At 43.8% G+C, this 23,706-nt stretch overlaps 1 long non-coding RNA gene across 2 annotated transcripts in view; it reads right to left on the bottom strand.

Moving 5' to 3' along the window:
- Positions 1 to 487: 487 nt before the first annotated feature.
- Positions 488 to 23,706, bottom strand: part of LOC133627102 (uncharacterized) — a 49,176-nt gene continuing 25,957 nt past the window's right edge. Inside the window, exons 2-5 of one of the 2 annotated variants that reach the window (XR_009819948.1) lie at positions 8,099 to 8,198; positions 6,232 to 6,501; positions 4,923 to 5,193; positions 488 to 4,392 (exon numbers count right to left, since the gene is read on the bottom strand). This is a non-coding gene — a long non-coding RNA (uncharacterized LOC133627102). The remainder of the gene's footprint in view (positions 4,393 to 4,922; positions 5,194 to 6,231; positions 6,502 to 8,098; positions 8,199 to 23,706) is intronic. The other variant, XR_009819947.1, reaches the window with a different exon arrangement.

Raw genomic sequence — 23,706 nt, 5'->3', positions numbered from 1 at the left:
TAGGATTTCAATCTGAGAGTTAACCCAGTTGCTGAAGTAATTGAGTGGAGATGAAAACACTTCCTGAAGTAAGTTACCTTTTGGTTCTTCAGAAATGTCAACTTTGTAACACTTCAGCATGTTACTGAGACCTTGAGTGTGAACGTCCCGAACTCCTCCCTCCTGTCTCAGTGCAGTGGCTGTTTCCTCAATGACGACTTTGTAATTTTATTCAAAGTATCTAACTCATGAGAGCATGTATCCAGTATCTAAATCTGAGAAGTTGTTAATGTTGTGAGCCTTAATTGAAATTTTTACCATGGAAAATGTGAGGGACTTTAGACAGGATCTTATTGGTGGGGAAAAAATAATCTACAATTACTGTATTTCCTTAGGAGACAAAAGGAGACTAGAAGAGATCAGTGTGAAAAGAAATAATCATCATAAGCATAGACATGCACAATTTCTTTAGTCTTTTATTAAATTGTTATTTCAATGGAATCCTTACAATGTCACAGAACAAATTACTAGGAGGACAGGGTCATTGTCCCATTGTTGCAGGAGAGTGCTGCCAGTGCAGTTAATAACTCCCTCGTGGATCCAAACACAGATAGTAGAAAAGAAGAGACTTATCTTTGCAAGTGTACAAATGTGGGAAAAGAAAAAAAAAGTGCTTATCCACATCTCTGAAACAGAAGCACAGATTTATCAAGCCCATCCTCCAAGACTGCATTTGCTAGAGAGACATAATGCCTTGAGATTAATTATTCTGAATAAAAACTATGGAGTATGACACTAAGCAGTAGCGATCCCCTGCTAAGGCACTGTCCTAGCCTTATTTGTCACTCCTGCCTCAGATCCTCTTGCCTTTTCCTTTGCTCTGCTTTTACCTGGAGTTCATCCATGAACTAGAGAAGTTTATAAACACTTAGCTTCTAACTTCCTGCTTTATCCAAGTTCCCACTAATAAAGAACCTGAAAATAGCATGCTCCAAAAGCTGAGATCACTTCCTTCTCTCCCTTTACTGCTCTGACATGGGTGGTACAAACCTTTCAAACTTTAATGCTTGGGAAAGCAGAACTGGGAGTGATGGGAGCTACAACAGTGGTCACAGACAGTCTCACTGCCTGCAAGGGAAGGCCATGCTCAGCTCCCTGGCATGGAGCAGGGGTGCAAGGTCTGTCTCAGCCCTGCTTCCCACAGGACAGGGGCTGTGCCACACTGCCAGGGCAGCCCCTTCCTCACCTCCTGGCTCAGAGAGAGCATCTCATCCCACAGAGGTGGAACAGGCAGCTATTAGGCAGGAGGCATCATAGCCTCAAATCACCTCTTCAGCTGCTGGATGAAGCCTTTCAGAGCAACCACATAGCCTCATTCAGAACTGGCCACAGCTTTCCACCATTCCATTCCTGCAAGCCCCAGGTTTTGGGAAGATGACCAAGACCAGAAGCTCCACGACTTTCCAGCATTAACCAGTTTGGAGTTTACAAATGGTATTTTCTCCCTATAGTAGCCCCTCTAAAAGCTCAGCCAGTCATGAGGGGAGGAAAGGGTGTCTCCTGGACAGGGAAATGTTTAAGATAAAACCTAAGATTCTTGCAGCTTTTTTTTTCTTGCACAAAACTTTGCATACACTATCAGTAGTATGGGATAATTTATTGACAAAATTTGTGGCAGATCAGACAAGGTGTTTGTGAGATATGGGACTTTGAAAAATGAGGGGCAATTCAGCCTTAGAAATATTCCTCAAAGAATTTATTGTAGAGTCATATCTCAAAACCTACTTGGCCTAGAAACTTCAAGTTTGTTTTATTCAAGAGTCCTTGGTTAGATTCAGTGCACAGGAATACTTCAGATAAGGTCAAAGTCTTATTTACTATAGGCTTCTCCCCCTACCCCCAAGCTGTTTTTCCCCTCTTTAAGCCATTAAGAATTCATTCTAGCCTGGGAAGGGACTGTAAGACATGCCTTGTCAGGATTTTGGCAGGGGTTAGTTGCTGCTTGGGAAGAGGGACACAGACATACCAACAATGCTCCTTGACTTCTAGAAGAAGAATAATTACTCCATAACTAGTCATTGGGATCTGCACACACTGGTGCTCAATTCACTCTTGCTTGAGCAACACAGACACCAGTAACACCAATTCTGTAAACTACACAAGCCAAAAAAAAAATCACTCATGTTGAGAGACTGCTCAGATCAGCCCAAGCAAGTGCTTTCCCCCACACCAACAGCCAAGGGGCTTCCCAGGACAGGATATTCCCAGACAACTCTCACATCATTAAAAGGGACAGAAGAATTAAACCTTTGGCTATGAAGTTTGTTACCAAGATTTTCTACTTGTGTCCTAGCTCAACTACTCAACTCCAGTTTCATCTTGAAAGTATCCCAGACCTACACAGCAATAAGACTTTTGGAGACAGTGCTTAGAGATCTTTGCTAATTCAGATAGTTTAGTTACATTCAGGCTGTGTCCTTGGAACAAAACTTATCAGCAGAAACAGAGAGAATCAGTACAGCTTTATAACTACACAGGGGGACAGGTTTCACCCAAAGCAGGAAAGGAAGCTGGGAGTAGAGTTTCTAGAGTTCCATTTCACTGCAGCTGTTTTTGGAAGAACAAAGACACACAGGCTGCAACTGCTGAAAGGATTGCTTCAGCCCAGGTTCAGGAGAGTTAATGTGGTTCATTACAGTCTTTTGAAACATACAGAGAACTCAAAAGTTCAACAAAAACCCTTCATGGCATGACACCTCCACTTGGTTTCCAACATTTAGAGAGACACTTTACCTCAGCTCATCATTCTGATAGCAGCACTGGTTTCTGGCAGCTAAAAGGCACTCAAGGTCCTGGAGTCAGGATAGCAGTAGAAGGACAGCAGCCTACCCCTTCTCAGTGCCTCAGAGGACATCATCTAGCTTTCTCACACAGTTCTGTGGCTAAGAGCCAAGGTTTCATGATCATCACCACTAGCTAGAAAAAGGACCAAAACACTCTCCCTGACCTTCTTTTTCACGTCCTGCTTTATCAGTCCCATAAGTAGTCCCCTGCCTACCTCACCTGACCCTCATTTCTGTTTGCTCTGGATGAGCATCAGCTGTAAATTATCATCCCTAACAGATGGATTCCATTTCTTTTGACCTTACAATTTCAATAACCAGGTAGGCATTTCACCTGTCAGCTACCTTGACAAGCAAATTGATGTTGAAAATAGGAAGGAAAACCAGTAAAGAGGAGGGGAAGAGAGTGGAAGGGGTGAGGAATGACAAGTCTTTTCCTATCTTGCCCCAGGTGACTGTTGCAAATTGGCAGAGCAGTAAGGGAGTCACCCAGGGTTACCATGCAATGATTTGAGTATTAACAAGCATCCTTGCATTGTTTTCATCCATAATGTATAATTAACCCCTTGGAGCCAACGAGTCTGGCAGTGTCATTGTTAGGGCTGATGTAAAAGGCGGCATGGCACATTGCACTGGGAATTCCTAACAGCCCACCATCAAAGGTTTAATAATATGCAATTTATGCCCTCACAGTTTATTATATATTGGAACCTCTCCTATTATCATGCACCAACATGCAACAAACCTTTGTAATCTCCAGTTAAGTGCATTGTCTCACAAGTGCCTTTTCCCCATAGAAAAAAGAAAGCAGTAAAAAGGTATTTTTAAACAGTCTAGACTGTAAATTGAATAGGAGGAGGTGGAGGCTGAGAATGAAGGATATGAATGTAGCTCCTTTCATATAGGACAGCACATATACATAACTTGCTGTAACTCTGGCTGCTGTTTTGGAGCACCCAGAGGGAAACCTGAACAGAGAGGTTTAACTTTTCTGGGCTCAAAAAGGCTTCTGTTAAATATATGTGTACTACTTTTCCCAGATACCATTTCGTAATACCCAATATACACATCATGCCAGTAAGTAAACAGATTAGGTAACAACAGAGAAACATTTATTAAGATACATACTCCCCAGCAGCAGGCTGTCCAAAGGAAACTGCTGGGACTCAGCCTTTATAGCGATAGTGTCAGCTCTGAGGAGCTCTGAGCTGTGAGTGCTGCACATCTGCGCCGAGAGCATCCCCCACCGCTGCCTCCCAGGCTTCAGCCTTTGATGCTTTTGGCAGGACTTTGCTTTGGTTGGTTGGTTCATTGATGACTTTTTTGCCTCTGCTGTGTGTTGAGCTGGTACACATAAATTTCAGCTGGTCTGTAGACAGGAAAAGTAGCTTCTCTGCTGGTTCTAGCACTGGTTCTGCATGGGTCCATCCACATGCATTACACTGATGAGTTGAGCTGGGAGGATGTCAGATTAGCCCCAGACTTCTTTATATTTGAAGAAATAACAGACTCCAGCCATCTGGGGACATCAACTTCTGTTTCTTTTTTTGCATTAGTGCTAGTGATGGATCTTTAAAAGACAAGACACAAACAAAAACAGGAGCCAAGGTTCTCTCTTAATCAGATAAATCAAGAGTTGGGATTTAAATATTTCAGCAAATCTCACAAAGTCTGCAGTCTGGTCAGCAGGGAACAGAAACATATTTAGCTGCAAATCCAAAAAATTAATGACTCAGAGTACTCTATTGGTTTAAAACAGACTCCTGCACCCAAGACAGCCCTGCCTGGACCACCATCTGATCCACAGAAAGCAAGCAGACATCAGAGAGGAAAAATGCAGTGTTATATTACACATGAAGAACGAGACAATTAATGACTAGCTTTAAATCACAGGCAATATATAACAGAAATGGGGGCTGAATTTAAACCTCAGAAATCATCATCCAAGATTGTTGGCATAAAGCTGGGCATTCAGGGCCAGGGAAAAGCACAGAAAAGTCACCCAGAAGTCATTGTGTTAGAATGGACAGCACGGCTCCCAGATAACATGTAAATAGAGCCTCACTGCAAAATGTAACAGGATGTTTTTCACATTATCACCTTTCAAAGGCAAGGTCTCAGTACAGGCAGGGATGCTTCCAAAGAGAGAGGATTTATTGTGGCTTGTGCTGCAGCAAAGGCTGAGTGGGGAGTTTATCTGTGCTGTAGTGAGGTGACTGGAGGAATGGGAGGGTATTATCTTCACTCAGGCCTTGGAGTGACACGGTAGCTCCTCCAGCAACGACTGCAAGAGATAGCAGGATCGCATGGCATAACATCTGCTGTGGGAAATGTCTCCTCAGGGGATGACTCAGCTCTTCTGCTTTCCAGTCTGCAGAGGAAAGAGGAAGAAATTTCAGATTAGACCTTTAAAGGTTAGTATGTGAAGAAACCACCAACAGATTGCTCCCTATGATGTACTTGTCCCAGGCAGGTGAAGGGGAACACTCCTCTCTGGATGCCCTTTAGTGTCAATTGGACAAATGCCCACCAGGAAAGGTTTGGGTATAAAATTACTCCTGTCTCAGAAGTGGGGTACAGGCTAAAGGACCTCTCCAGGCTTCTTCCAACCTCACTGACCAGCAAAGAGATCTTAATACAAAGATGAGGGAACATGTCCAGCACAACCATTACAAAAGACCATGCCAAAAAAGGCAGCAACTGGCAAGAGACTACCCTGGGGACCTGGGTACAAGCCTCAGTGATGGTTCATCTAGGATGGAGGTTTTCTTCTTGAAGTCTGTTCTTATTCAAAAATAGAAGAAAAAAGTCATAGTCAAGCTAAACATGAGCATCCCAAAGGTCAAGATTTGCAAAGCGCTCCTCCAATCTCTGTCTTATCCCATCTACAGAGCTGACAATGTGGGAACCACCAAGGGAACAAATCCTGAGGAGAGCTGCTGTGCCCTGCAGCCCCACTGGATTTTTGGCAGCCAGAGTACAGGTGCCTTGAAATTATGGAAAACTCTCAATAGAGTCGAATGCTCATGGTAAAAATAATTTTAAGAAAAAGCTGTAAAGAACCCATCCAGACAGTCATATTGCTCAGTTCCCACTCCAGATCCAGCTCACACAGCCCTGCTATAGACCTGAGCATCGTATCTTTAAATCTTGCATAAGCACCTCCTCTCTTCCTGCAATACTGTGCTGCGGATGTCTGTGCCGTGCTACCAGGGCTTTTTCCCTGGTGAGTGGGAGTGAGTTATGTATTCATTGCTCCACAATGCAGACTCTCCCAGCAGAGGAAGTAGAAGTCACAGAGACATTGCTTGTTGCTGCTGCTAACCCTTGACTACACTCTCAGACTGGAAGGTGGGGTTTGGGCAAATATCCTCATTCCAACCCCAATGCACCCTCTGGATGGACTTACATCAAAAAGCCAATGCAAGAGGCTAAACTGCTTCAAGTGATGAGGCAACAGTTGTAAAAGGAGAAGCAGCAGTGGGCTGCTGGCAAGTGCTGGAATGCCATTTATCTCAGCTAGGGCTATAAGCAATGTCAGCTGCTGCCTGGAGGTGGTCTGGAGGGTCTTGTGAAGGACCAGCTCTCCTCTCCAGCATTTTATCCATCCCAAGTTGGATTTCATCCTCAGCTCTTGTCTTCTGCTCCACAGTCAAGTGTGAAGTCCTTCATACTTCTCCTAGGATGGTCAGAAAACATGGGGAGCTGTTGAGAGGTAGTGAGGAGCTCAGCAGTGCAGCTGTGCCCACTCCTCCTACAGCCTACCTCCACAGGGCACCAGTGACAACTTGCTGCAGCAGATCCTCCTGACCTCACACTGACCCACCCCAGGGCAGTGGAAAACACCAGGGTCTAGAACACACAGGTTCAGCACCAGCAGGACTGCCCAGCAAGCAGTTTCTCAATGATGCATGAGGTTCCATCATAGCATTATTGGTGTGAACAGAGGCCACTTAAGAACAAGGCAACCACTTCAGGCAAAAAGCGGTTATTTTTCAGTGGAATGTTCTCTTGCTTTCCCCATGATGTTAGGAAAGGTCTAAACCTCTGGCCTATGTTCTCCCTCTCACTTTTCACTTCAATTCTCTTTCTAGCAATTTAAGCTATTCCAGGAAGAAGTAAAGAGGAAACCTCAGCTCATCCCTATTCTAGATGTAGTTAGTTACTTCTAGGAAGAGACAACTCCACCAAGAGAGAAAAACACGAGAGTCTATAAGCTAGAAGCCCTTATTCTGGTTTTTGCAAACTTCTCACACATCCCTTTTCCACTCCTTTGAACAGCTACTGTCACATCAAAGTTCATAACATCAAAGTTCATAATAGGAGCTAATAATTCACATAACCAGGAAGTAATTTGGGATTTAACCTCTCTATTCTGGGATCCATGTTAACAAACCACCCTTCCCAGACCATTCATTGTGAATCCAAGCCATCTGCCTTTACTGTGAGAAAGACCACGGTTAATCCAAGAGGCACTAAGAGGAAAGAAGTCCAAACATTCCAAAGAACCCCATGTTCAGTTTAGGATAAGCAGAACTGTTGTAATCTTGATTGCTTTGATTTCCATTGCCAATCCTGCAGACACACACGCCCAGAAATCAAACATTCCTCTGCACTTCAGAGGAGAGATTGGGACAGAACAAAAGAGGGTTTTGTGGGTGTGTTCCCCTATCTCCCCTTAAGCCTATTCTGTTGGCGTCTATTAAGAAATCACTGTACATTATTAAGATATCTCTTAATTAGCATTAGCTATATTACACTCCATTTTTTTCATAGGCAAAGCAGATTTCTTTACAGCTGCATTATGTCAACAAGTGCTCTGTGAGATGGACCTCAACCTCATGTATGTTCAGCTTAGAAAGCAGCATAGCTTAAATTTGAAGTGTCCATCATGCAGAAGGAGACTTGATACAGAGACTGTACTTTTCCATCATGTCTGGCTGCTCCCTTAATGTGTGAGCAATGTACAGACCTTCAGCTGAGCAGAGCTTCTCCTAGGAAAGGGTATGGAAGCTATTAAAGTTTAAAATGCAATCATGTGCATTGAAAGAGAGGTCACTCCTTCACATCACTTCGAGTTCAAGCAGAAGAAGAGAGGAAAGCAGCTCAGCTGATTAGAATAGGTCGTTGGAAAAGGAGTAGAAAACTGGAAAGGTGGGAGAGAGATCCCAAAATAACTTAGGCTACAGTGAATGTCACTCAGTGGCCACACAATGCCCAGCACAAAGAGCCGGGCAACTCACTCATGACACAGTGACCAGTGTCACATCACTTACCCTCTCCTGGCCTCAGCTTGGAGGCTTGACCTCAGAATCTAGGTGAAGGCAGGGCAGAGTGACACGTCAGCTTTGCACAGGGGTATGGTTTTCTTCATGACTGTTAGGTGAAAAAGGCAAGATGAGAAACAGCTCAAGCACAAATAACCATGGTAGGATGGGACCAACCTCCATCCCTGTCCTGTGCTGACCCTGGGGATGGATGCATAGAGACAGGGGATAGTGGGAAATGCCTCTCCCACCTCCCAACCTTCCTACAGCCCTTCCCCACTGCACACTCACCCTGAGATATTTGTCCCACACATGGCCCAGTGAAAGGAAAGGCTAAAAAGTGAGAGTGAAAGGATGAAATCAGACTCCCAACCATTCTATGTGTGCAGCTCATACAGAGCAGGTCAGCAGAGGCAACCTGCTATGTTAATACAAACAGAGCAAACAGTGACAGAAGTGGGGGATAACCTCACCACTGGCCCATCACTTCCTTCCTCATCCTCCACAAAATTTTTCTACAAAGACAGGCACAATAAAAACAACAAAACTCCAGAGAAAGGGGGAGAAATGGCGAACTGTGACTCTCCAGCAGCACAAAGCCCTACATGTTCTTTTCATAAAATAATTCATTCTTAACCAAGATCTCTGTCAATCTCCAATGTTGGTTCAGACTTGTAAAAGTAATAATTTATAAAGTATGCACAGTAGCAAACAACAAGCTTTTTCAGCATCTACCCTTGATAGTGAAAGAAATATATGCAAAGCCCATGGAACCTCGAGGTGTCAACCAAAGAAACTTGCTAGTAGGAGTTTCCCCATCAGAGTGACCAGTGCATCTAATCACAGCTCAGAGTAGCAGAAAACAAATGCTTCCAACAAGCTGCTCTGTATTTGCTCTGGTGACTAACAGCTCGGGGGGGAAAAAAAATTGCAAGCAATTTATGGGTGGAAAAAAAAGGTAACACTTCAATATTATTCATTGCAAATTATTCATACTCTTTTTCATGCAAGTAGTCTGTCCATTCATCAAAATTTTTGCTCCATCCAGGGCTGGGAAACAAGCTGTTACTCATTTTTATTTTCTTGTATTGCACTCAAGATGTAATATATAAAGAAAGTCATATTCTGCTGGTACATAGGCAAGAGACAGAATTACAGAGAAGCCAAGCTGCAGGCAGCAGAGCCATGGTGCAAGCAGCTCTCCCGAGGACAGAGACAATAGTGGTAGGGGAAAATTCTCCAAGTAAGGGCTGTTGGCAATGCAATGGGGAAAAGTGAGGCTTCAGATTACACACACACACACACACACACACACACAGAGCACCTTCAAATGCTGTGACTTCTGAAATGTGGTCAGTGGAATGCAAGGTGCAGCAGAATCCTACCATGGCCCACAGTCCTCCAGCACTCCACACCAGCACAGAGGGTGCCAGCTCTCCACAGAGCCTCCTTGCACCCAGCACACGGCTCAAAGGTTAAGGACATGGTGCCTCCCCTCTGCAAACCCTGGGCGCTCAGCCATCTCTTTTGGGGAGAGAAGACAGTGATAAGGGTGGAAAGAGCTGAATTTCCCAGCAGGTGGTCAGAAGCACCTTGGCCCCGCTGTGTGAGAGCAGCAGAAGGCAGGTACATGCACCTGCACACAGATTGAGTCATTGCATGTGGCAGGTACCAGACGGGCCTTCGCATGCATAATTATTCAGTCTGCATTGGTGATAATTGCCTGGGTGAATCTGGCATGCAGGCAGGTGTTATCCTGGGCTTGTTAGGCTGCTGATAGAAAAATGCTTATGCATTCCTGTTTTGTTAGTTTTCCATTTCATTGATTAAAATGTGAGAGTGAATTTAGTCTCAGTGAATGTCAAGGACTCTTGCTGGAACTAGAACTAGTTGTGACGGTGCTTGGCAAACTCTCCGCACTGGGCCGTGCCAAGCAGTGTCCCGACTCGCTGAGCTCCCTGCCCCAACCAGTGTGGCCAGGCAGGGCAGGCCACAGGCAAGCAGGGTGCTGGCTTCTCGGTGCTTCTGCATCCCATCCCCATGTCCTCAGGCTGCTTGCCACAAGGGTGAAGTCGAGCAGCCCAACAGCCAGCCAAGCCCAGCTTGCACAGAGGCATCACGTAGAGATGCCGTGAGTGTGGATCTGCTCCCGGTGTGCTCACCCAGCACAACCCCGGCCAGAGGCAGGCAATGCCTGCTCTGCTCTTGCAGAGTGAAATGTTTACCTATAGCCCTGTCTTTCTGCAGCAGCTGGAAAGTGGGCTGAAGTACAGGAAACATGACATCATTTGCCTTCTCCCAGCACAAGATAGATTAGGTCCTTTGTAAGGGGAAGCAGTGGTGAGAAACACACACCCCCAGCAGTAAATTCCAGTATTACAGAGACACATTTATTGGGAGATAACAAAAGAAAGCTGCTTCTGCAGTGACTTTTTGGATAGAAGAAAGGAGATATCTATTTTATTCCTTTGAAGTAGATACTGTGTAGGAAATGGCTAGCTTTTTACAGCTGGCTGTGTTTTCAGCTATAGCTTCCACCAAACCTGCTCCTGAAGCTATGTGCTATATGAGTCACTCCATCAAATAAAGAGAAATAATAAGTTATTGTGAGCACCAGGCTTTTAGATTTCTCAGTCTTCTCATCTAAAGAATAAAAATTACCCCCCTCCTGACTTCTTAACTTTGTTGGCCAAAGTTTTAAGCTGTGGCTGAAAACCAAGCAAAATACTGAGCATGCTACTGTAGTGCAACTGGTTTTGTGTAGTTCAAAGTCAACATTCCTGGGTTCATTTCCCAGCTTTACCATGACATTTAATTCTTTTTTTTTTTTAATTAAACCTTTTGCTAGTCATCTGATGAGTTTCTCTTCTGTAAAACAAGCCTGTCCTAAAAGACACCAGAAGGTACAGAAATTCATATGAACAAATTGCTTTAAACCATTCTTTCCTTGTACAAATAAAACTAAACACAGTATTCTAAGTGTGGCCTCAACAGTGTTGAGCACAGAGGTGTAATCCCTTCCCTGGTCCTGTTGGTCACACTATTTCTAATGCAAGCCAGGATGCCCTTGGCCTTTTTGGCCACCTGGGCACACTGCCAGGTGTGCCTCACTGAGGTGAGGCCTTTGAAAGGTTAGGCTGGCCATGCCAAGGTGCCTCTAGTCAGCCTGAGTTAGTTGGGTTGAGTTCATCATCAGAAGATTTCTTCATTCAGGCTCTTGCTTTGCCGGTTTCTACATTTTCTCATACCAAACTCTTATCACTCAGATCTATCCCTGCACCTCCACTCCTCACTGGCTTGGATGGCTGGGGACAGGATGAAATGTCCCATCAGTGCCTCTGCAGAAAGGATAAGTAATTTTGACATTGCTTTGGGTGGCGAGGGCAACCTCGTTCACATGCAGTGGCTGATGTAGTAGCTTACACCCTTGTGCTTCACACCCACAAAGAGAAAGTAAAGCAACTCTCCAAGTACCTCTGCACACACCACTGATTCCCAACAAGCTAGGGAGCCTGCCAGGAAGAAGTTTTTTCAAGAGAGTAGATTCTAGCAAGGTCTGATTTCTAGCTGGGAAATGCATTATGCATCTGGTACCTTGGGGAATCTGTGGAGAAGGCTGAGAGACTGGCAGTGGGTAGCTATTAAATATATTGCAGCTATTATTATTATTACTGTTGAGAAGGCAGGCACTAGGATATCATTGAGGGAGGCTGAAGCGAAGAAATATAAGCAAAATACAAGCAGCACATAAGAAATTAAACCATCTTCAGAAAGTAACACAGGGAAATGCAGAACCAAAGTAAAACTATCTGGAACAGGCAATTTTTCTACAAATGTTTCCACACTCACCCATTGCCTGCTCCTCAGCCACAATCAGAGCTCCATTTTGCACCACAGTGAAGTGTTTAAATCTAGCAGAAAGCCACAGAAGTAAAGGTTATGTGCTCAGTGTGAGATTTCTCAGCCAAAAGAGCTCGTTGACCCCAGGAGTCCCTGGGTCAGAGACACGCTTGTACAGATTTGGTTGGAGTTGTTCCAGGAAGGATGCTGATTTGTTCTCAGCGGCAGTGCTCATGCAGCTGCCTGTGTTTAGGGATAGACGGGACTACGATACCCTGAACCGTGAATGCTGCTTCGGGCAGATCAAAGTTGCCATATTCCTGTAGGGCTGCAGTTGTGCAGAGGAGGGAGGTGGTCTGGGAGCAGGAGCAAGCCAACTGCAGAGCAGGCATTCATTCCTGGTTTTGGCAGCAATACTGACATAAATGCAGTTTTCCCTTAGAAACAAGAATTAAGGCTATTCTAATAATATCTGTTTTAGAGCCAATGGCTCCACCCAAAGCCCACTGGAGGAGGAGAGAGATATTCCCAGCATGCCCGAGATTCAGCCCACAGTGCATGTTGTTCTCCTGATTTATTGGAGACTGAAGGTCATGCTCCCAGGGGATCCCCAGCAAAGAACAAACCAAATTAAGGCTGCTACCTTTGGAAATCAGATTTCAAGACAATTTACTGCTGAAAAAAAGATTGCTATTTGCATCACAATCTCCAAAACTGTAAAGTTCTGCCTGTTATTATTCCTCAGAGATGCAGTGGTAGTGCACATTTCTGTTAATACAAATAACCCTTTCCACCCATAAATATCCTTCTAGCTTTCAGACACTCCTCAGGTTTTTCTGTCAGTGTCCTAGATCTGCTGCTGCTGTAAGGAACACACACACCAGAAGAGCATCCTTATTATTCCTACCTGTAGAGACGGTCATAGGAAAGTAGATACCACATGACCTAAACCCTGTACCTGATGGAAGTAAATCACTACATTCTCACTTAAAATATGATGGCATTCAGGTGCTCATGTCAAAATCTGGATCTCTGTGCATGGGGCGACACAGACTTCCAGCAGATAACGCCTATACAAAAAGCAGAAAGAAATGGAATAAAGGTGTGTTGAAAGCACACTTTTATTCCATTTTGTTGAAAGAAGAAGAACTTTAGATATGTTCCCACTCCTTTCTTCTGAGGAAATCAATGGGACTATTGTGATCATTTTCAAAAGAAACAAGATCAGGGCTTTCATTGAGCACAGCAAAACATACAGAAATGCACTTTCCCTTCCCTGGCATACTGCATGCTGCTCGGCCAGCCTGGCTGCTCTGCAGAGGGCAGGCAAAACAGCTGCCAGCTGCAGCAAGTCTGGACCACAAAGGCCAATTACACTGAGAAAATTCAATGTACATGGCTTTACAACAGTCAGGCACAGGTCAGGTAATGAAGCCTTTCTAGACAAGACATTTTGCCATACCAGGAGGACTCTGTGCCTTTTTCCTCTTGCCATGGCAGAGCTGAGGACACGTTTGCCATCCACTTCCCTCCTGCACTCCTAGGGACAAGCAAACATATGGAGGCAAAGCTATTCCCACACTTCTTTTATTTTTCAAAACTGTATTTCACAGGGAACCCCAAAACGAAGTTGTTTTATTCCAGATCAATCTGGAAGTACCCAAACAGCAATGACATTTATGCTGAAACACACAATAGGCTCCAGTGCAGACCAGTCCTCAGCAACTGGGAATCTGGTGCTTCCTTTTGATGGGGTGGAGCACAGGGCAGCTTTGGTTTCACACAGCACATCACATCACAGTGGTACTCATGACTGCCACCTGCTATTATTTTTATGGGCTTTTAATGAATGAATCGTTGCCTGCTATATCAGGTGTTTCCTTACAGAGGACCGTAGCATGTGCTTCTACTGAAGGTGCTCAGGGAAGTTAACTGCATCCTACTATGGAGAAAGGCAAAATCCTGAAGCTCTCCAGACACAGCTTCCAGTATGCAAGAGATGCAGTGGCTCTCCATCCCTGAACTGCTAAGCTGCCTGGTCAGGGAAGTGTGCAGTGAGCAGGCAGCGGAAGGATCTCTCCCAAAAGTGGCACTGCTGAGCAGGTGTCCACAGCAGGATAGTCCCATTGGAAGCCCTCACACAGCTCTCTTCCATCCTCCCCATCACAATATCCACATGCATTTGGTCATCGAGGTGTTATCAGAGCTGGTGGTAAAGGGGCTTGTGAGTTCCACGTTGGAGCAGCTCCATGTCCTGCTAACAGCCCAGGCTGCCAACAGGGCCTGTCCCAGGGAGAGGAGGACTCAAACCAGCTCCATCCCAGCCACCCTGCACATCCCCAGTGCTCCCACCAGCAGCTCTCCTAGCACTCCACACAAATTAAACTTTCTTTCATCAGGCTTATCTAGCCTCGGGCTTGGTTTGTGGGCAGGTCAAGGCTTGTGAAAGACAAGAGCTAATTGACTGCAGGGTACTTGGTGTTGCAGTGTGGCTTGTTAAACCAGATGGAGACTTCATCTTCCCTCCAACTTCCTTTGAAAAACCCACCCCCAAGGTTTTGCTTTCCCTAGCTCACACTAAGGGAGATCTGGGAGAGGATCTAAGGCAGTCAGATTTGCCTGCATGGGATTTTAGAGATCTACCTAGTCTATACAGCATCCATCTCTATGACATGGGATGGAGTGACATTCCACTTGATCGAATGCTATTCCTATTTTATCTTTTAATTTCCAGCCCTGCAAACAAGTACATCTGCTGGGCTGCATGTAAACACAATAATGGGTTCTCTGGCCAGCAGGAAGGTATGACTCATTAATTGCTTTACAGCACAGTATAGAAAGACATCGGTGTCTGCTGTGGCCAATCTCCTTGTAGAAAAGACATATTTGTAATGTATGTTTCAAAAGAAGCTTCTGTGTGCTCTGCCACTGTTTGCTATGCAAATTTTGGTGTTAATTGCACCAAAATGAGAAACATATTACTTAAATCAGTGCACTCTTCAGCTGGGCATCAATGCGTGTGTGTGATATTCTGCCAGATGTTATTTTATTACTACAGTTTAATACCTAACCATCTGCTTCCTTCTTATTTTGTCATGGTTTTTATTCTCCCTGGGACCTCTTTTCTGTTACACTGGTTTTTGTCATCTGCATTATGTATTAGTATGGCCCAGGCTAAAGCCTGGCAGTATCCTGAGCACAGTATTTGTGCAGAGAAACAAATGAGCAGCAGATCATTAAAGTAAGAGCACGAAGCTGATACTGCAATTGGACCAAAGAATGAAGCTGATAAAAAAAGAAAAAAAGATAAAATCAGAGTTGAATATTTGTGTATTAGCTGTAGCCATCCCAATTGAGACAGAGCATGCTATATTCTTGAAAACACCTTGCAACTTGCACCACCCCTGTAGTTTAAAACCTCAATTGTTTAAAACCTGTGATGGATGGACTGGACAAAACATATTTTATTCATTTATTTGTAATTAGGGGTGTTTTCTCCTTTCTCTTTTCAGACTGCTCAGTGCTGCAAATGCCCATATACAGGCAAAAAGAAGAGACAGGAACAGAGATTTTAGCTCGACTTCCCCATTGCTCAATATCGTGTTACCAATTTGAGGCCACGCAACTTGAGGGCTCTGAGGTGGAGCACAGCAGTGGCACAGCTGCTAACACTGTGGCTGCATAAAGGCAAGTGAGAACACAAAGCAGTGGTAAATGGAAGATGATCTATGAAGATGAACACTTCCACATTTCAGGAGGATAGCGGGAGAATGCAAAACTCCTCTGAACGTGAATGTGCCCAAGTACAAAGAACAACAATTAGAATTAGGGGACGTCTGCCTTGGATGTACTCACTCATATCTGAACTGCTTTGATCCCACTTCCTAAACTAAACTCTTCATGACTGAAAATAATGTATACAACATCCCAGAGCCACTCTGCAGAGGTCTGTATCAAATCTCATTTTTGTGAAACAGGACCATATTTCATGGTTTATGATATTGGTTCTGAATATCTTCCTGATGTGCTTTAGAAAGGGCATCAGTGATTCTCCCACATATGGCAGAGGAAGGGAAGATGTTGGTCCGTGTAGTCACAGGGACAGAAAAGTTAAAGCAGCAGTCAGAGAAAGGGAGAATCCCTTTCCTATTTGTCTTTTACTCTGTAGGATAACTAGAGAATGGTTTTAATCTTTTCAAACCAATCTCATAGGGACGTTTTCAAGGGTCTATTGGTTTACCAAAATTCAGGAGCTCTAATTAGCAATACAGGGGCTGGCCACTCTTTCCAGGCTCAGTCTAGGTCTCAGAGGCATTTCAACATTCCTGTTCCCATAAGGGAGTGAGATTGTGCAGATAATTCATTTTACTAGCACATAAAACAATATTTTCAATAATTCTGTCTGGTTTGTTGCCATTTTATTGCCTAGTAAGAGATAATGGATAAAAATGATCTGTTAGTAAGATTCCACTAGGCTACATATAACATTACCCAGCACTTCATATCCTCAAAGCATCACACAAATACTAAGTAATGGATTCACATAATAATTGTCCAGCAGAACAAAGAGCAAAGAATACAGTGTTTAGAGTATCAGGAGCACAAGGGTTAGGCATATCACAGTATAAATCCCACTTCTTTGGGGGACTGTGTTTTATCAAGATCACATCCCTGCCATGCTATCCTAGTTTGCCCAGTGGTGTGATAACTGTGCTGTGAACATAGACCTGTAAAAGCTATACAGCAAAACTGGTTGTGTAACAGTAACCTATTTCTGGCTCCTTTTCAGCTGAGAATGAAATTAACTTTCAATTGATCAGGAATTAAAAGCATGACAGGGAATACAGCCCAAATGCACTGCTGAACGGACAACGGACCTGAGCAGCAGAAGCTTCTGCCTCCAACCTTTAAAGCTATTAACCCTGGCATGAATTTTTATTTAGTGTTAATTAGGGGGCTGGCAGTAAAAATCAATTAATTAATTACATCTCAGATCCCCTGGAAAGCATAACGGAAATCAAAGAGAGCTAGATTATCCTGCATCAATGGAGGAAAGGCTGCTACAGCAGCTCTGGATGATGGCACTTCCTTTTTCTTTAAGTGTCAAGAAATAAGTGTTTAGATTCCAAAAAACCCCAAAAGATAATTTCTCCTAATTGGAAACACCAAACCCTTCTTTAACTTGGACCATCCTTCAGGACAATTCCCAGCTCCATGCTTTCATTTTTGCCTCTGAAGCTCTCTAATCCTGAGGATTTCTTGCACCAGGCCTGCAAAGTTCACTCACATGCTGCCAGTTTACAGCCACAAATTACTCCAAAAGTTCAGGTGACAAGACCTGTGGAGAAGGTCCAGAAGGTCCACAAAGAACTCAAAAAGATGCAAGAGCACATGTTGTCATTTCCCTGGTCACATCCCTCTGGGGAACACACACATTTTGCTATTTCATCTATTTTGACAAAATTATGTACTGGGTTTGCTTTGGTTTTTAATACCCAAGGTACAATTAGCTAACTAACACTACTGACAGTGATTAGCAGGTGCTAATTACAATAGAATTTCTGTCAAATTACATGGTGCATAAATACGGCTTGACAAACTAGTTCAATTTCTAGAAAAGAGGGAGTGAGCCAGGGGCTGGTAGTGCCTGTGCTTCTGGGAAGTGTCTGGCAGGCAGAGGCAGGGCAACACACAGCCATCAGTTAACACATCGCCCATCTTGTGCCACATTTCAGGCAAGCGGCTGCACAGAGGAATTTTTTTAGTTGAGCAGGGCAATGACATCTGGCTTTAATATCTTCAAGATACAAACCCAAGGATGTGAACAAGTGCATGTGTTTGTGGTGGGTGACAAGAGCTGCCCAGCTCAAAAACTTCCCACTGCTGCAGCTTTTGTGCCGTGGAAAACGTTGAGTTTCATTGCCTGGGATGTTTGAGAACAGCTGCTTAACAAGGTCTTGTGTGTCCTAATTCAAAGTATTTTGACAGAGTTAATCAAGAGCTACTGCTACCCTAATTGTGTTGCCAGCCTGCTCAGGAACATGCAAGTGCCAGACCCGCTGGCTCAGGGCAGACAAGGCAAAAGGGAGTATTGCCACAAACCTCCACCAGTGGCCCTATTGCTCAGCCCATTTATCAGTGCCACCAGAGAGAATAAATATTTATAAATGGCATGTCAGCTCTAATGTGATAAATTATCTCCAGTCATCACATAGATGGTTCAAGATGTGTTAAGCCGGTTATAAACATTTGGTTAAGAAAATGTCTGAGAGGGGAGTTGAAGTGGAAGAAAGAAGAAAAAAAAAACCCAACACATGTGTGTCAAAAAGAGAAGCACAAAACATTTCCCTGTGTGACTTTGCACCGTACTTCTTGCCCCAGGTTTGTGCAGTGCAAGTAACCTGACGAAGTATATTAAAACTCTCTAGACTAACCCCAGTTTATTGTAAATATTACAGCAAATCCATTGTAAACAGCAGCAAGAGGCTTTTGGGAACCCATTAATCAAAATAAACTGCTCTGGAAAATGCCTCTGCTCAGCTTGTTTAACTAGCGCTGCAGCTCCATATTGCATAGCTGATTTCAAAATATACAATTTATTGCCTTGGATGTCTTTGCTCAGAGCTGGATCTAAATTCCTCTGGGTACTTTAACATACAGTTAATCAAAGCACAATGCCACCCCTATCATATTTACAATCTGGCAGGCAATTAGTCAATAATAAATAAAATGCATTGGAAAGACAAATGATATTACTGTGTATGTATCAATGGGCTTATAGGCTCAAAAGATTTATCAGTACCACTGGAGAGAATAAATATTTATAAATGGATGTGTCACTCAGAAAGTGATAAACTATCTCTAGTCAACACATGAAGAATGCATATTTTCAAGTTGACATACTTTATTATCTACCTAATCATTTTTCAAAAGGTGTTTTTCAACTTTATTAGCTGTACTTAGCAACTGGAGGAACTTACTGTCTTCATCACTGAATTGAGGTTGTACAGCAAAGCCCCACTCAGGATTTCCACCGCAGCTTGTACAGAGAGAACGAAAGATTTTCCTTCTCCTTTATCATCCTTTGGCTGCCAAATAAGTACTTGAAGTCCTGCAAACCCCAATTCTGGGAGAACTGCTTAAGAAAATCAAAAAGCATAACCTTCCCCCAAATAAAAACCTCCCAGTTCAGAACATCTGTGTTTCAACTGTCATTGATATACAGACGTTGGAAAGCCATCAGGACTCAAAATCTGTCAAAAACTGTTCTACCACAGTTCCCAGCTGGGAGGGAGCGGGATTTGAAACATCAGTAGGAAAAAATAAATATGTCTTTCCCTACAATACTTTTCTCAGCATCTCCAAATATAGGAGCCCTGCTCATACATCGTCTTGCTGATTTAAATGAGTGACTTCATGGCAGAACTAAGTATGTGTTTTAAAACCCACCAATTTTTTGTATAAATATTTAAATAAGAGTGCTTTTTAGGAAAGTAGCTTGTGCTAGCAAAAGTGTGAATGAAGTTATATTTGTATAACATGTTTACACTATGGTTGTATTTGTGGAGAAGATTTAAACCACTATAACGGCATCCACACTTAGAAATGTTCATGGCAATAGCACAGAAGAGAGTAATGTTTTTCTGCTTACATCCTCACAAATAGATCATTAGCTTATGATTAACTCAGCCATCTTTATTTATAGAACTTTGATGTTCATTTTATGTTATTATATTTTATTTTATTGACTGAAAAGCTAAAGTGATATATTCTAAAATATCTATACAACAGTTTTAAGACCATTAATAACCCAGTAACTTGGGTTTAGCTTAGAAGACAAAAAAATACAGGAGCCAGGTCCTTGAATCACTCCAGCCAGGCACTACAATCCTGGCAGGACAGATACTTCTGTGTCTCCATGTGCTGTGGGCTGCTGTACCTCTGGGTTTCCCTGCTTCAGAGGATGGAGCTTTACTTGGCTTGCACATTGAGGCTTGTGAGTAAGCAACTGGAAACTGGATATTCTTCACATTTGCAAATCTACCACGCCAGTTAGACCTGATCAAATTTTAAATGCTCCTTTGAATGAAGTTTTTTAAATGCTGCTGCTGTTATCCCACTCATTTTACATTTCAGTTTGGCAGAGGATGCCATTAGTGAACATTCAGTGTCAACAGTGTCATGATGTTGCTCTTAGAGATGTGTCAAGTACCGTAGCGTGATCTTGTTGCATTTAATATTAACCACAGCAGAAAGACTGTGCCAATTTCTTGCATTAGATCCAGAGCGAAGCCAGCAAACGTGTCAGGTGCACAGAGCGTGTTTCAAGAATAAACAGACAACAAAGGAAACTCATTTCTTCTGCTGCTTTTTTTCTTTGTACCACGTCTTGTCACACAAATTAATTGTTAGGTAAAAAGCCTTTCCTCTGCAAGGAGAAAGCAGAGCTGGAAGCTAGCTAAGTGGCTCTAGACCCCCAGGACTCCTGTAAGACAGCCACTTACAACCTGGTTTTAACTTGTTTCTCATTCATTATCCTTCAAAGAAACTAACTCCAGAGGCAGGACAGGAATTTAGATAAACCACACAAATTTGGTTGCCTAGGAAAAGGAAAACAAAGAGTATTTTAGAAGTGTGTTGCCCAGGCCATGCTGGTTAATGGATCTCAGCTTAAATGCACTTTTTTTTTCCCCCAGTGTAGTCACAGAGTTTTTCTCTGAAAATCATTTCTCAGTCTAAATCTTCAGTTTCTTGGAAACCACATGACTGATGGTCCTCAACGCCCGAGCTCGAGATAATCTATTGCGCTTTAGCTGCAGAGTTGCCCACTCAGCATTATACATGGCTCTAGTTTGCACCACTTGTTTTATGAGGTATAATACCAGCTTTATATCCTGTGTAGCTGAAGCTCTGACAATTTTTTTCATCTATGATTCAGACCAGGGGAAAGAGTTGCATTGGTTGAATTGAGAAACACTCACGTTAAACTATTTTCATTTTGCTTATTCACATGAAAAGGTTTAGGATATAAACCCTTAAGCGTGTGTGCACAACCAGGGTTGTGGCAGAGACCTGACACATAAAAAAAGCCAAGAGCAGTTTGCCCAGGGGCATCCAGGGCTGACAGCAGGACCAGTACAAGACCCAGAGCCACACCACCCCTCACCCACAGCACCAGTCAGGTTTTGATGGAGCGTTAGATGCAGTTTTCATTGCAGCAGTTAAACGGTCCCAAGCAAACGTGATATTTATCACTGACTTTTCTCCTTTTTTTCCAGTTTGCCTGTGTGTTTCTATCAAAACACTTTTATCAAAGTCTGTGTTCTGTGAATATTCCTACACTCCACTTACTCCTTGGCAAACAAATTATCTCCAAGCACCACCCTTCCCAGCTGCCTGGCAGAGAGCAAGATCCTGTGTGTTCTAACAGGGAGTAGACAGTTGTGCCTTGTATCTAGTTTAGTTTCAGTTCTCCACTGATCTTGCTGAACCTGTGAATGCCTGACCTGTCCTGGGAATTGCTCTTCAGCAACAGGTCAAGGGAGGTTCTCCTCTCGCTCTACTCTGCCTTAGTAAGGAGTCCTGTGTCCAGTTCTGGGCTCTCGAGTTCAAGAGAACCTCTAGAGAAGGTCCAGGGAAGGGCTACAAAGATAATGAGGGGACTGGAACATCTCTCTGATGAGGAATGGCTGCAAGACCTGTGAACCTCAATAACAAAATGCTGATCTTACAAGCAGCAACCCCAGCTCACAGCTGAGCTTTGCAGGTTCGTAAAGGTTTTAATGGGATGAATGTTGCTAAAACACCATCACATTGGACAAAACTCCTCACCTTGGTGAAGAGGCCCAGCAAAGAGAAGGGTCTCCACAAACAGCATCACTGCCCACAGTGGGGTCTTCCCTAAAAGACTTTGAATTGTAACAAGGAGAATTTGGCAAGCCCAGCCACCTTAAAAATGTTTGAAAAAAACAACTCTGGTCTTGTTTCATAAGCGAGTGCTGGAGACCACATCTGGCTAATAGCACCTCTTATGCAACACGTTTGTCATTACATCATCGACTGGAAGAACTGCCAGAGCCGGGTCACCCCGGTTCTTGGGCCCTGCCCAAAGCCCTGCCCAGCTCCTGCAGTACCTGTCTGAGGGTGATGGAGGAGCTCACCCTGAGATACACCCCACTGCCTTCACCCACGGCACACAGCCGAGCTCCAGCAGGTTCCCCACATGTGTCAGCACAGCCATGCCAGGGCTTGCCAGAGCGAGAAGCTCCCGGGGCCAGGCCGGCCATGCTCCACCTTTGCAAGCAAGCACAGCCTTGTTTTGCACTGCTGGGATGGGGCTGGGTTGCTGTCTAACCCCATGGAGGTGTTTCCTGGAGATGGGAATTTTTTGGAGGGTTTGCAATAAAATGAACTGCTGGAAGTGAAATAATGAAATGAGGAGAATGAGCCCTCCCAGTGGGTCAGCTGAAGATCATTCTTTGAAAACAGCAATTTTTTATCCAACTGCATCTCACCAAAACATTTCCAAGAGAGATATCAAGCAACCTGCAACAAATCACCCAGGAACATAGGTTAGAGCTGAAATTACATGAAAATCTGAGCAGAGGGAGTAGTAGCTGAGCTCATCCATGGAAGAGGAGGCCACTTACACTGAGAAAGGTTATGCAGCTCTTCATAGGGATAGGGAGATAATCTTTTAAGTTAAAGATTCCTCAGCCAAAGATGATTGTTGAATAAGCCCACATCAAGCCTCAGAAGGACCTCTGAAGGAGTTAATTCCTCACAGCAGCATAATTGCAACTGGCATTTTACTTCTAGTAGTTGCGTAAAATTGCAAACAGCTGGTAGATAGTTGGAACATTTTAAAGCATTTCTTTCAAGGTACTTTATTGCTTTCTTCAAAATAAATACACATGCCACATATTCCCCCTTTCTGCAGACAGAGTGAACGTGGATCCCAAGGACCACTTTTTAGTTGCTTAGTTTCTTATTCCAAGCAACACCTCTGCTCTGATTTCCCTACAGCAGTGGGACTCAATTTCATTTACTTTTTTTTCCCCTGCAGTCTAATAGTCCCTCTTTACCAGGTGAACAAGTGCCTTCATAGTATCATAAAGGAGGAGAAGGTGATCACGTTGCAGTTGTGTTATCATTGTGCTCACACTCCCTCCTGGGGCACAACCCCTCAGCAGAGCATCCTAGCTCAGGGGGGAACTGACAGGGGTTTTCTAAAAGGTGAGTGGAAAACTCTGATTACTTTGTGCATGAGGGATTTGTCTCAAATGCTGCTGCAAGGACTCCCCAGAGGTCCTAAAAGCTAAGGATAGATTTTGAAAACCATGTCCTTGTATGGGGAGGGATGAACTGATGACTGCACTGTTCAGTTCTCTATAGCAAATGTAGGGAATAGAAAGGCAGAGGTAAAAACCTCAGCTCACAAACTGTCTCCCCTTGTGAAAGCCTTGCCATCAGTTAACTCTTACTGCAGCCAAAACTTCTGCTTGCCTCCAAATTCCTCCTGGCCCTCCCTTCTTTGTCATTGCTGAGAACATAAACATCTTCATCAGTCAGCTCTGTCCTCCAAACAGGCCTGGATCCACACTTTGCTCACCCTCCCCTACATCTACACTGGTACCAGGTGGCATCTTTTACCTCTCACTCTACAACATTTTAACTGCAGTGAACCAACAGTAGGTACCAGATGGAGACAACCCAAGACAAGGTGAAGCAACCCTCTGAGGCGAAGGGCACAGAGTCAACACACACAGCTGCTGGAA

Source organism: Colius striatus, chromosome 17 (genome assembly GCF_028858725.1).
Source record: "Colius striatus isolate bColStr4 chromosome 17, bColStr4.1.hap1, whole genome shotgun sequence".
Taxonomy (NCBI): domain Eukaryota; kingdom Metazoa; phylum Chordata; class Aves; order Coliiformes; family Coliidae; genus Colius; species Colius striatus.
The sequence above is the reverse complement of the archived record's forward strand: the minus strand, read 5'-3'. Positions and strand labels throughout refer to the sequence as shown.